The sequence below is a fragment of the Psammomys obesus genome, unplaced genomic scaffold, assembly GCF_907164565.1.
Source record: "Psammomys obesus unplaced genomic scaffold, mPsaObe1.curated_primary_1811, whole genome shotgun sequence".
In the NCBI taxonomy this organism is placed as follows: Eukaryota; Metazoa; Chordata; class Mammalia; order Rodentia; family Muridae; genus Psammomys; species Psammomys obesus.
The window spans coordinates 21,877,652-21,892,509 of record NW_026596117.1 but is presented as its reverse complement, the minus strand read 5'-3'; the positions used below and the strand labels follow the sequence as shown (position 1 = coordinate 21,892,509).

At 40.7% G+C, this 14,858-nt stretch overlaps 1 protein-coding gene across 4 annotated transcripts in view; it reads left to right on the top strand.

Annotated features, from left to right (window-relative positions):
• The window catches only part of Znf438 (zinc finger protein 438), a 128,519-nt gene that overhangs the window by 33,217 nt on the left and 80,444 nt on the right, over positions 1-14,858 (top strand). For 3 of the 4 annotated variants that reach the window (XM_055629307.1, XM_055629305.1, XM_055629306.1), the window contains exons 2-3: positions 3,987-4,064; positions 7,036-7,125. The gene's annotated coding sequence lies outside the window, so the exon portion shown is untranslated. The remainder of the gene's footprint in view (positions 1-3,986; positions 4,065-7,035; positions 7,126-14,858) is intronic. The other variant, XM_055629308.1, reaches the window with a different exon arrangement.

The window sequence follows — 14,858 nt, the reverse complement described above, 5'->3', positions numbered from 1 at the left end:
AGATAGATAGATAGATAGATAGATAGATAGATAGATAGATAGATAGATATAGATATAGATATAAATATTAGTCTGAACCTTTTTTGTAACCTTAAGAATAAAAGGCAAAAGTAAAGCCTTACTTACTTGTAAAATATTATTTAAAACTTTTGTGAGTGCTAGCCTCCTTTCTGTCATCTGTGAACTAACTTTGTTTAGAAACGCCAAGATTGTAAAGGACTGTTACAGAAGTCAGTTTGCCATATGCAGTAGAGGAAATGTAGTAGAGAAAATTACAGTGTCACATTATGCTACCCTGCTGTCCATTGTGGCTTCTGTTAGCCATTGTGCTCTTCCCTGAGGGGGGTTGTGTCTTACTCCATCTGTGTATTTCCACATTCCAGCAGGCACTCCTTCAGTGTAGACAGAAAGGAGAGACACATTCACAGCCATTCCTAAGGGCATAAGTTAACACTGGTCACTGTCAGATCATTTGGGGATTTTTGTTCGTTTGTTCTTAGATAACTTACTAAATTTGTTCTTGAACAAAGTTCATACATACATTATATATATATTATATTATGATTACTGTCATCCTTCAGCCTCTCTGAATCCCCTTAAGTTCTTTGCCCCTCTCTTCAATTTCCTTTCTGCCATTAATGCCTTTTGTTTTGTTTTGTGACTCACCCAGTTTAACTGGGGTCAGTTATGTTATCATGGGTTAGTGTTAGTTAGGATTCTCTAGAAGAACAGAATTTAGAATGTATACAGAGAGAAAGAGAGAGAGACAGACAGAGACAGAGACAGAGATGGGATTTATTAGAATGGTTTACAGGGCGTGGTCCAGCTAGTCCAACAATGGCTCTCTACCAATGGAAGATCCAAGAATCCAGTAGTTTAGTTCACTAGCCTGGATGTGTCAGTTGGTCTTCAGTGTATGTCAGAATCCCAAAGAAGTAGGCTCTAACACCAGTGGAGGAGTGGACTTGGCAAGCAAGAGCAAGCAAGCAAAGAGAGCAGGCTTCTTTATTCTGTGTTCTTTGTGTAGGCTGCCAGCAGAAGGTGTGGCTCAGATTAAAGGTGATTTTCCTACCTCAGGGATCCAGATGATAAGTGGGTCTTCCCACTTAAAATGATATAAATAAAAGAAAAATCCCTCACAAGTGTGTTCAGCCATTTGGGTCTTAGTTAATTTCAGATGTAGTTGAGCTGACAACCAAGGACAGCCATCACAATGGTTATGGAACTGAGCTATCCATTGGAACCTGGTAGGCCCCCCAGTGTGTAGACAGATGAAGACAACTGCTACCCTTCTTCCAAAATCCGTCAGTAACCACTAATTCAACCTGGCTGTTGGGACTTGATGAACCTCTTTGCTATCCACTATTACGGCTCAGTCTTGTGCAGGCCCATTGCAGTCAGCTGACGCTGCTGTGACATCATGATTACATCAACTGTGCTGTGTCCACAAGAAGCGCCCCACAGTCCTTCTCCCCAACATTCAGCTCTTACATTCCTTCTGCCCCTTCTTCCTAGGTAGTCCCTGAATCTTGGCATCCTGTTAGGGGCTGAATATCAACAATCATGTTCCTCAACACAATGATCAGCCATACATGTCTTTATTCACTGCCATTCATTGCAAAGAGAAGCTTTGCTGTGTCAGGCTAAGAGGAGCATTTGCTGGGACATGAGCAGCTGCCAGAGCTAGTATTAACTCTTAAGAGAACTATGCTCCTTTCTTTTTAAATTATTTTATTCTTTGAGATTATAATATAATTACATCATTTCTCCCTTACCTTTCCTTTCTCCAAACCCTTACACCTACCCCTCCTTGCTTTTTTTCAAAGTCATAACCTCTTTTAAATTAATTGTTACTAGCTGCAAATATATGCAATATGTAACATATACATAGTATATATACATGCATACATGCATACATATGTAATTTCTAAGCCTGCTCAGTAACCTTTACTCCTGTGTATGTTTTCAGGTTATCAGTCCAACAGTGGCTCTCTACCAATGGAAGGTCCAAGAATCCAGTAGTTGTTCAGTCCACAAGCATAGCTGTCTCAGCTGGCTTTCAACATTTGCTTCTTGCTCTTTTTCAAAGTCACAGCCTCCTTTAAATTAATTGTTATTACCTATAAATAAAATATATATAGATAACATATACATACTTACATGTATACAGACATACATGCATGCATGTATATTTCTAAACCTGCTCAGTAACCTGTTACTCCTATGTATGTTTTCAGGGTTGACCATTTGGTATTAGAAAACCAAAAAATAACTTTAAAATATAGCTTATAATTTTAAATTTATATCTGTCCTAAGAAAATGTTTTAAGTGATAATTATAAGTACAAATGATATAGTTTACTAATTCTACTTCTTTCTTCTAAATTTCCCAATTTATAGAAGTTCTTATTTTCTATCATGCCTTCCAAAAATTTTTTTTTTCTAAGATCACAAGTAACCATTGAGTTCATCTCAGAGGAGACAGAACAGGGCAGTTCACCCCTTTCTTTTTCTTTTCTTTCATTATGGATAGCAATATTTTGTGGGCTCCCATCTTCGAAGTATTTCTAAGACAAACAGACACTAGCTCAGAGCCGTGAGAGCAGTCATAAAGCCCATTCTGAAGGTGACCTTTCAGATAGGTGGTTGCAGTGTATCTGTTGGTCAGCGCAGGCTCTGGTGTTTTAGAAGTTACAGTTAATGCCTCAGATTAGAAAGGCAGTCTGTTACAGCCCAGATTACTTGTGTGAAAAGGTTGGTGGTGGTTCTAGTTGTTAGTCTGGGCTGATTGGTGGGTCACTAGTCTAGTCCCCACACTGAAGAACAGCTTCAAGTGAGGTTTTGTTTTGTTTTTAACATTTTACTTCTATTGCAATTGTGCCAATTTCTTCCCTTCTTGGCTACTGCAGTAACCAAAGAGAGTCCCTGCCTATGGAGTCTCTCACAGTCTCTTACCTGTACTCCAGTATATAAATAATCAAATGCACTTAGAGAGTGTGTGCTTATGTATGTACCTAATGTAGGGTGTGTATGTGAGTGCCTGTATGGAGGCCAGGGGAAGACAGCCAGCATTCTGCTCTCTCACTCTCCACCTTGTTTCTTTGAGACAGGGTCTCTTATTGAATCTGGAGCTATGTGGCAGCCAGCAAGCCCAGGTGATGCTCCTGACTCAAGCCACAGAGCTGTCTGTGTACTCCATCATGCAGCAGCTATGGTCAGGTGTGCATGTCTCTCTCTTTTTACATGACTGCTGGGATCCAGACATGCATTTTCTTACCCTCTGAGCTATTCTCCAGCTCAGTCGCCCAAAATGCAAAGTTGCATATGATTTTTATGGAAAACTTTTGTGGCTTATTATAGGTATAAATTGAAGCCTCATGTGCTAAATCTAGTATTTAACTCCTTAAACTGTGAACTCAACCCCAAATTCGTCCTCTTAGCTGCCTGTCAGCCTCCCATTGTCTCCATCTCTATCATCTTCCCAGAATGCAAAGCCTTCCCACATTGTCTCGTAGTAATTAACTCTAATGTCCCAGAGAACCTTGTACTATTTGTAGCACATAGTGGACCTACCACAGTGGGATTTTCCCCTGCTTGTTTCATCTGGAGGTTTGTGAATTTCTTAAAAACAGGAACTGCATCTTAGTCAGCTTGGTATTTCCATGTTCACCAGGATAGTGACTAGAGTTCACAAGTCATGTACACCTAAAATACTTTTAAAAACCAGGCTTAATGACATTTTTCTCAAAGTTTTATTATTCTGAAGGGAAATAAATGAAGAAGAATATTATATATCTCACCTTTAAAAGTCTCTGAGCATGGTTTAGGGTTTTATTTTAGATTCTTTTGGCACATAGTATAAAGGATGTCAATTTTATAGTACTTCATATAATTTTTATTGCTTTTCAGGTGCAATCATCTAATTAGTTTCTGTAAGCTACCTATCAATCCTTTCCATTTTAACAGTTCCATTACATTTGCTTTCAGATAAAGATGAGTGTCATACATCATCCAGTATGGAAGTTTCAGAAGTTGGAAGACATTTGCTAAGTGAAGTTACTTAAAGTAAGTCTGAGCCCCAGCTCAAATCTGACTTAAGAGCAAACAATAAAGTGACACCTCTGCCACTTTGTTACTGTCAAATTTCTCAAACTGCCAGAGCACCTTGGAGCTCTGTTGTATGTGAAGTCCATCTTGGGAAGTGGTAGGTCAGTAAGTTCTTAAATCCATTGTGCTGTTTTTAATACATGATGCCTGTGCTCTTCTGACATCCGTGGTGGATTCTGCTAAACCAAGCTTGCTCTTTCCTCTGTCTTAAGTCCCATGTGGCTTAGTTCTCTGTTGTGGTGGTAAAACATCATAGTGAAGACTGTTTATGCAAGAAAGAATTTGTTTTGGCTTATGGTTCCAGAGGGTTAGAGTCCATAATAGAAAAGCAGAAGCAGCAGGCAAGCATGAGGAAGCTGAGAGTTCACACCTTGAACCATAAGCATAAAGCAGACTGCAGAAGAGGAGAAAATGAGGGAGAGAGGACGAGAGAGCAAGGGAGGGAGAGTGAGAATACACTGAAATGGTTTGAAGCAGAGTCTTCCCCCCACTTTCTCTACAAGACCACATCTCCTAGACTTCCCCAAACAATGTTGCTAACTGGGGACTGGGTGCTCAAACACTTGAGCCTTGGGGACGGGCCATCCTTATTCCAACTACCATTCCATATGAAACCATGAAGTTTCAGCTTCCAGCTGGAAGCACTGGGCTTTCTTCTTTCTCTCTCTGCTGCCTGCATCTAGTGTTTGTTTTTATTCCTAAGTTTCCCCTGTGTTTTGCCATGTAGCTTTTTTTGTGGTTTATATTTGCTGTTCTAGGTTATCAGGTTATAAATCAAAGATCTCGCCTAATTTTTGTCTCCCACAACATTTAGCATAGCCACATTTAATAGTGTTCAGGAATACTCGCTTAGCAAACTAAGGATGCACTTGGCTTTTTCCCATCTTTCCCTCTGGTGCTCATTCTCATGGATACTTCTGATCCATGTTCATGGCAGCTAGTTATTCTTGTTAGTCCCTCCTGGCTGCTAGCTTAGCCTAGAAAAAATACTGAACATAGTACAATTAACAAGAAATGGTTAGTCCCAGCCTCAGAAATAATCTTTATCACAGAAGTTCATGTATAATCTGTTGTTTGGAATGCAGAAGGCATTTTTCCACAAAACAATGTTAAAACTAGTGGTTAGTAGTTTCTTAGCCAGCACTCCCAGGACTGTTTAGCTCAGATGTACCAGTGCTACTCTAACGCTAGGCAACTGCCATTTATTGTGCTGTTTTGTGGAGAAGCTATACCTCTGTGTCTCGAAGGCTGTAGATCTGGGTCAGGGACTTGATGGGCTGAGCTGGAGCTCTGGGAGTCGTGCCGGCCACTCTTCCTCTAGCGCAGCTTGGGGACTGTGTCACAGACACTGACCTGCAGGCTCCTGCTACTCCAAACCGGTGTTCTCAACCTGTGGGCTGAGATTCTTTTGGGGGGTGTTGAGCAACCCTTTTCCAGGGGTTACATAACATCTATCCTGCATATCAGTTATTTACATTACGATTCATAACAGTAGCAAAATCACAGTTAGAAAGTAGCAATGATGTAACTTTATTTTTGGGAGTCACCATAACCTGTGTTAAAGGGTTGCAGCATTAGGAAGGTTGAGATCCACTGCTCCAATCTAGGGAGAACCACTCTGGCTCTCTAGTCCTCCCCATGATGGATTAGGGTGGGTTTGGCAGTCCCTTTGCTTGGGAGGGCCTTTTTAAGCAGGTGTAGAGAGATGAAGCGCTGTTTCACTATCCCTTTCTGTCCATCTGCAGCATAATACATATGCATGAAAAATACATAAACATGGAAATCATTCTGTCTATAGGGAAAACACATTAATAGCTATCACCCCTATATTTGACATCATGTCAGTTTTTGTGAACAAGTGATTATCATTTCTACATGGGTATAATGATGCTTCTAGTGAAAAACATGTCACTGTGTGCATAAACAACCCTTGAGGTTGACAGCTTAGGTTGTCAGACTGTAAGAAAAATGACTTCATAAATTTAAGAGAATTTAATTTATTCAGTGATCATTAAGTGTTGCACACATGAGTACCTGATTTACGCTTAATACTGTTGTCAAGGCTAGAGTCTAGGGGGTGTGAACAAAAGATGCTGGAGAAAGTTTACCTTCCTCTAGGGCCTGAAATACAGGGCTCAAGGACTTAAAGAAGCACCCTCAGTGAAACAGTGTTGTTCCCATAAAATACTCTCCAGAGGAAACCAGTGAGTTTAGGATGCTCAGATGGCAATCCCATTGTGATTCCATGTTTCTGAAGGCAGTGGAGGCTCACTGGTCTCAGAAGAACAGACGAGCTGTGACTCAAGTTTGGAAGACTCCATAGTCTCAGGGGTAGTCTGCCACAGCAGAGGGCTCGAGATAAGCAAGCTGCCACTGCTATCTGGAGCAGAGTTGTTAGGTCATGTCGGCTGGGAAAATAAGTGTTTCAGTCTTGGCAGTTCAGAAGTGTCACCACCTTTCTTAAAGCTCCAGGTCTCAGAATCTTAGCTCTAAATGTTAAGTAGTTTCTGGGACATGGGCTAGCAAGGTATTTATCCTTTAAAGCTCCCTGCTGGTTTTGATATTCAGCTAATGTTGAAAATGTCTAGATTTCAAGTACTGGCCAAACCTAAGATAGCCAAGAATGCCTTGCCAAGGAGCTGGGTTTCTGACCCTCTGCCAGTGGGTATTTGCCCTCAGAAGTTTCTGCAATAGATAGCACGGTCAAGTTGGAGTTTGCCAAAATAAATAGGTTCTTCAAGGACATCTGAATGGAAGAGAAGTGGGAAACAGCTTGACTTAGAGTTTGTGATAGTATGAGAAGAGGCATCACGTTTTAAAGTGTACTTGGTATGCGGGAGTTGGTGATACCAGCCTTGTCTAGCACAGTCGACTTCATAAACTAATTATATATCCTTCTCTCATTAATTTGCTCTCTTTTCTCTTACAGCCTGGCATCTTCAGCAGTAATTTCAGCCACTCTGCATTTAATGGAAGAAGACCGTCATCTGCTCATTACATGTCTAACTCAAAATAGTAGGTGAGGTTATGTGTATGAGGAATACGCCCTTTAACATAGTCATTGTAAAGCGTTTAATGACCTTGCCCATGTGCAGTAGCACAGCCTCAGTCCTGCATGAGCACTCCAGGACTCAGAGTCACGTGTGTAAGGTGGTTAGTCGTCAGCAGGCTTTTCTCCAGCATTAAGTTGAAACTTGAAGCAGGTGTTCTAAGTCATGCTATGCATGTTGATGCTTTTCAGTTATTTAAGTGGGGGAATCACTTTCCTGGTGACAGATTACAAACCTAGCCCCTCTCTTCCCTGTGCATATGCTTCCCTCTCCCCACAAGTGTTTGGTGCAGCCCCATGCTTCCCATTAGCTCATCACCTGCTGTGTCACCAGTCCTGTGCAAGAGTGTGAGCAGACCCGGAAGATGCGTTCTCCAGGGTCCTGGCAAGCATCTCTGCTTGTGGCCTCAGAGATGATGGTTGCTTAAGTACACCACACTGAGGGCTCCCCAGACCACTTGAGGGCAGAATGCTTTGGAGCGCTTTTCTTTGTCTTTAGTTGTTTACACTGCTGACAGTGAGTGCTGAGAGTAAGTTCAGTCGTGAAGCTTTGCTGTGATCCCCACCCTTAAAAGGTTCCACACTGCTGCTGAGGGGAGTCAGTGGGTAAGCACTTGCCTGTGAGCATGAGGACCTGAGTTGGGTCTCCAGAAACCAAGGACATTGCTGTGTAATCCTGGTGGTGGGAGCAGAGACCGGATTCCCAGAGCTGGCTGTCCAGCTAAATGTTTTCAAGCAGAGTTTTAGGTTCAAGAGTGAGGTCCTACTTCAGTGAGTCAGGTGGAGATTGACCAAGGAAGACACCCAATGTCAACCTCCGGCCTCCATGTGTGCACTCTCACATGATAACACTCAGGGTGTGCCAAATGGGGGTGGGAGTGCTCCCATCATGACTTAGTGGATGTGTTCTTGGGGATTCTGTAATACTGCACTCAAGGCCACAGTTTCTACCATGAGCTTTTTGACTGGTGACAATGAGGTCATCGTTCCAGCAGTATTGCCATACTTTTAAGTTACTTCTGCAATAGATAAATTTAAGTTTTCATTTACCATTAAGGTTGGCTGACTGTGAGGGATCTGATAGAAGAGAGGGAGGAGAAGGTACCTAGTGTTTACCCAGCCCACTCTGAGCAGTCTTCATGTGGGTTTTGTCTTAGAACTCAGTTTCACAAACAAGGAAACAGGATTGTTTCTCTCTGAAGCACGAAATCAGTGCAATAATAAAAACAAGTTTTGGTTGCAGGTTGGTCCATCTGAAAAGCCTGTTCTTAGATCTTTATGATTTTATTTGTTAGGCTATCAGTGAACTTAGATCCAGGTAGTTGAGTACAGGCTTTACCTCCATCACTGACAAGCTGGAGCACATGTATCAGATTTCTTCAACTCCTATCATCCTCATGAAATCTTCTTAGTTCATTATCCTCATAACTCTGATGGCTGTGAGAATAATGAACTAATGAGAGTCACTGCAATATTACAGGTAATTTGTGTAGGTTTTATAGGATTTTATTTTTATTAGTGCTACAAACTTTTCAAAATTGGTGTTTGTTAATATTGCTCGAACCAAACGCTAATGAACCAGAGTGCATTGGTATGCTCTTACCACCTCCCTGGTCAGAGTATCCTGGCCTTTCACTGAGTATTTCCTGCCATTTGTCAGAAGTGGCCATTAGCACCCAGGCCACATTTAATAGATCTGACCTCTGGTTTGTGCTCACTGCAGTGAGGAGATGAGGTACCAAGTAACAGTATGTTGTACTGGACTAGAGGTGACGTCATCCGTAGCTCAACTATTATTGCTGTGATTTGAAGGTTTAGAACAAAGTCACCTTTTGTAAATGTTTTTACAAAATTGCTCTCCAAAATGATTTCAGATTTCTGGGAAACTTTAATGGTTTACAGGATAAAAGACACTGAGGGTAGTTACAGCTGTTCTAATCTATTTGTACTCCCTTCAAGTACACATGGAAGAGGTGAGAAATCTGGGCGCCTAGTAAAGTATAATAACAGTGTTAGGAAGGAAGTAGTGGTAATGCCAAGACATGCCAAGGTCATGCCAGAGACTTTCACAAAACCTTTCACATGACTAAGATCCAGGCTCCATTGGATACTAGCTGGTTTAAGCTGCTATGAAAGTAGGGGAACTCAGTTGTTCAAATAACTTTGGCTTCCACATCTGACTTTAGATGTGGTTGGAGCTAGGAACTCAAATGATCTCATCTGGACTCTTTTAGTTCTATTGGTCCCTTTATCATCTTTCAGACAGGCATATGTATGTGTTAGGTTGCCACTAACTGCTCGTCTGTCATTCTTTGACTTTAGTAACAAACTGAAAGATAGCTTGCCAGGCCATGTATTGTGCCTTCTGTCTGTGCCCTCTGTGTGCCTCTGTGAACACTCAGCGTGACTGAGAAGGACATATACTGCAGGACAGTGTGTCTTGGGGTTTGCTCAGTGCTATAGCGGGCTTTCCAGTGACTGTGAACCATGCTGGGTCTCAAAGCATGGAAGAGAGTTTCTTTCCTGGAGAAGTCTGAGGGGTGTGGAGACAGTCGGCCTGAGTGATGCTCTCTATTGGAAATGTAAGGACTACACACACACACATACACACACACACACACACACACACACACACACACACACACACACTCTTCACGATTCTGAGTAAGAACAAGTAAGAGGTACTCAACATCACTGTCCAGATGGAAACATCCAAATGAGACAGCAAGCTTGGCAAAGGATTTACCTTTTTTTGAAGTATGAAAGCCTGGGTTCTTACCTCATAAGTGAGGTCTGTAAGGCCCTGTGTCCACCCACGGCACCACACAAAACAAAACAAAACTGAAAATGTGTTTTGACTCACTATGTCTTCATCAAATACTGGCTTTTGTATTAAATTTTACTGGTGATGCTACGAGTTTCCAAAGTTACTTTCTTCTAAAGCTTAAAGAAGGTTGAAATTAAGAGACATTTTTTACTATTAGGGTTCAAGTATATAATTTTTGACCACGTAACTAATAAAGTACATTAATGTGATCCTTTCAGGTTTAAAAACTCAAATAGAATATGTGGCTTTAGGACGTTGTAAATGCTGTAATGTAAGTTCTGTAAATGCTGCAGGAGTATGAGGGTTTCCCAGCATGATACAGTTGGTTCCTTTTAGGAGCCCTGTCCCAACTTTATGAAACTGAAGGCGAGACATCTCTCACCCATTGAAAAGAGGCACATTTCTTACTGTAATACAGTAAGCAGAAACAATAGAGAAAAGTAACGACAGATTGCCAGGATGTTTTCTTGGCAATTATTTTCTTAACTTTTTTTTTTTTTTTTTTAAATTGTGCTGAACTGGATTCTCTGAGAGTCCAAACCAACCAGTTGCTGTAATGTGGGTTCCCAGGTTCAGACGTTGTACAGGTTATTTTTGTAGTTTTCTTTTGGCTCTGTTATATCAATGATTTTTTTTTTCATTGCATTGATTTTTATTGATTAAATTATTGATTTACTTTTCATCCCAATTGCAATTTCCCTCCTTTCTCTCCTCCTTGGCCCTCCCTCTCACCTCCCCTTGTTCTCCATTCTCCCCTTCTTTCCTTTTCTTCAGAAAAGGGGAAGCCTTCCATATATATCAAACAGCTTTGGCACATCAAATTGCAGTAAGATTAAGCACATCACATCTTCTGTTGAGGCTAGACAAGGCTGCCCAGTTAGAGGAAAGAGATCCAAAGGCAGGCAATGTAGTCAGAGGCTGCCACTGCTCTTGTTTTAGAAGTATCAATGTTTTAAGTTAGAATTCTAGCTTAAGTGTCTCCCTTGCAAATGAAGGCGCTTCATCTTACAAATGAAGGCGCTGAAGTCCAAAGAAGCCTTCCTTACCTGTGTTTTACAGCCAGTGCTGAGGGTCAGGAGATAAGCAGGCCTCCTGGCTGTGGTTGATGATCTCTACAGGAAACTCTCCAGGGTTCCCAGGGTTCTTTTCTCCAGCATTGTCTTGTATACAGGGCCCTAATTCAGTGCATTAGAGCCAGTTGTCAAATTGCAAGTTTGTGTTTAATTTCTTGAAGCTGAGGGGCTTGTGGAATTAGAACCAGCTAAGATATAGTGCATAAATGGCAGGAAGCATGATAAAATATTCTTTATCAGACTCCAGTTCTGCCCTCTAAGGAACTCTTTTGTTTGCTCTTCTTTGGGACTCAGTTCTGCCTTCTAGACGGTTCTTCCTGCCCATTGTTTTCTAAGTCCATGCTTATGTGGACATTAGGGGATGTGTACTTTGTTGGGCTTGAGGTTTGCTTTCAGAGAAGCTTGACAGCACTTTTTCACAACGTCACCATGAATTAACTTGGCAAGCAGTATTTTATAACATGTTCTGTGACTATACAGTACAGCTGCCTTTCTTTCTGCCTTCACTTCATCTCTGGCTATGTGAGCATTTGCCATTCCTTTATTTATATCAGCAACTCAAGAGATATTGTGGTTTCATTTTGGGGTTTTGATATCATTAACTGCTGTGATAAATAGCCTCCAAAATGCACAAGAACTTAAATCCAATTCAGATTTACTGCATTCATTTACTGCTAGTAAAACTATATTAGAAGCATTCCTGGTTAATGGGTGACTTTCAACAATGGTACTTTGAACTTTCCAGGATGCAAGGGAAAACCTAGAAATACCTCCCCTGCTTCTGAAAAGCCCCTGCTTGGGCACTGACACCCAGTCACTTCACTGAAATACTTTTTAAAGAACCATTTGTAAGGCTACATCTTGTGCTGAGAGGAGGGCTTGTAATGTGAAGTCTGGTTGGATAGCCACTTGCAGTGACAGCTTTTTCACCATGCCAGGGGAGAATGGCATATCAGTAGTACCATGTTGTACTTCTTAAGTATTTCCTTCCTGTTGTGCTATATATTCTTCTATGCTTTGTAAATTAATATTTCAGCATTTAAAACTAAAACAAAATTATATTACTATCTGTATGGTAGAAGTAGTCAAGCCAAAGGGCCCTTATTTGTCCATAATCTTGATAAATTGTAGGCATAAATGGATAAAGACAAAGTATGTCTGAAGTTAACATTTTTATTCAGTCTTGTAACAAGGGTCTACCCAGAAAAGCAAGTCATGGTGAAGGGAAGAGACTAAGAGAAAAGATGTAGAAATGAGAAGAAAATAAAATGTATTATGAGCATATGATAAAAATTGTCTATGATAAAATAAACAATTTTAAAAAACCTTTCAGAATTTCTCAAGTACATTTTTAGCATGAATTGGTGAAGTTGGCAGGGCTTTTGATAGAAAGCCAGTGGAAGAGCACCAGCTGATCTTCTACAGACCAGTAGGACTGGTGGTGCTCGGCACCCACAAAGCCACGCCCTTTGCCAAAACTATGAACCAGTTGTGTTCCTGAGACTTCACTCTGATAGCTTCAGTTTTTCTACAGCGCCCTTCCAGTCAAGATCTGCTTCATAGCCTAACATTTGGTCCAGTGTTCATCACTTCAGTCTGTTCTGTGCAGTTCCTTTTCTTTCATTTGTTTTTGTTTGTTTTTCCCTTGTCTTTGGGAACTTGAGATTTTTGAAGAGTGGTGATCATGTGTTCTGTAGATTGTGGGCAACAATTGGGATTTGTCTGATGTCCTCTCAGGATTATCACAGTAGAACAGAGGTAAATTATATCAACATTACTTATTACTCATGGAGTTAAATATGGTCTCTTGGTTAAAGTGGCCTCTGCCAGGTTTCTCCACAGTGAAGGAATGGCAATAAATGCCTTTGTTGGGGAGTATGTGTCATCTCCCAGTAGATGTCAGTCTGAAGCTACAGATAGTACTGAATCCTTGGGATAACCATGTTTTTTACCTATGTACCTATGAAAGAGTTTAATTATAAATGAGGTACAGTAAAATATTTTTTAAATTAATGGTAAAAATTTAAAATAACAAAAGTGATGTGAATATGGTTCCTCCTTGTCTCAAACTATCATGTGGTTTTGCCTTTGCATTATGGATTCCTAGCTCTGCACAGGTGCCTGGCCTTGCTCTGTGCCACTGGGGTGGCTCCAGGGTTCATCTGTCCCTCTGTGCCTTGTGCCCTGTGCTTCTGCCTATTCCCTGTGACTCCATCTCACAACCATCGTCTTTCCTGAGGAACCTGCATTGGTCCCAGTTGAGCGCTTGCTTTGGCTCCTGCTCTGTTCATGTACAATCAGCCTCTTAACTGCCTCGAATGTGTCACAACTTCTGTGGCCTCCCTCAGTACTTTACACAGTTTTAATGCAGACCTGGCCTGGAGTCTAGAAACCACCCTTGACTTTCAGTAAGTGTTGTGCTGTCATTCCTTTGATGGGGTCCTTACTTGCATCTTCATTAGGCTCAGTGCTTTCTGCACATCTCACCAGAATACATTTTGTTTTTCTTCTTCCCACACAGCTGGTATCTTTTCCTTGCTGAGCACTCATGCACTGTATCTTACCTTCTACAGCTTGCAGTTCTTAAGTGCAGCTGCAAAGCTGGCATGATTTTCTTTGCCTTATTCGTCAGCATTCTTAGCATACAGTTGTTTTTTTTCTAAGTGAGGAACTTTTACTTTTTCACTGAAAAGCATTCTACAACTTTGATATATTCAAATCTCAGCATCACTGTATTTCTAAGTTTTGGGGGCCAGGGTTGTGGAAAACAGGGCTACTTGCATTTGTGATCCTAAGCAGTGGATCTGATGAGAAGGGTGTGTCTGGCCAGAACGCAGGCAGGATTTTCGGCATACACTGTACGGAGAAAGAATTTGTCATGAAGCATAGCACCAGAGAATACAATCGAAAACTTAAGGGCTGTGGAATTTTTGGTAAATACCATTTAATATTTTTATTTCATAGTCAACTTTGGGTAACTAAAACTATAGAAGCTAAAACCACAGATTGGGTGCAAGGAAGATGCTAAAAGGTGTAATTTTAAAGGATACAATTTATATACCAATACAATATAGTTGACTTGAATAAGAAACAATTGGAGAAGTTACTACTTTCATTGAATGGCTTTAAATATAAATTAAATGTAGGGAAACCCTTACGTAAATGGATTAGAAGGGGGATAGACATAGCTCAGTGGACAGAGTGCTTGCTTTGCATGCCCAAAGCCCTGGCATCAATCTCCATACTACGTAAACCAAGCTAGGTTGCCCAGGCCTGTGATCCCAGTAGCTGGGAGGTGTAGGCAGAAGAATCAGGAGTTCAGGGTCATTCTTAGTTACACAGCAAATTCAAAATCAGCCTGGCTTACGTGTGACCTCAAAAAATAAAATTTAGAAAAGAAAGACTTACCATTGGAAAAAGTGTTTTGGTGCTCTTAAAATTAAATCTCCAGATTTGGGGTAATTTTGTTCTTTTTATTAACATCTTAGTTAAATAAAACACTATTATATTTTTATTTTGATGACTTAATTTAATTTTGACATAATTTTGAACTTAGGAAAGAGAAATCCTCCAAAATTTACAAATGTACACCCATAGGGCTTTGTATCCTATGTCAAGGACCTGTTTTTCATTTGTGTCATGACTTAATATAAAACCATAGTAATTGAAACCATTTATGGTGTAAAAATATACAAAAATACCAGTGGAAGAGATAGAGAATTGATAAATAGACCCATTTCTGTGTGGAAACTTTATTTCTAACAGAGCAGTATATTGTAAACCAGTGTGAGGATAGATGGATA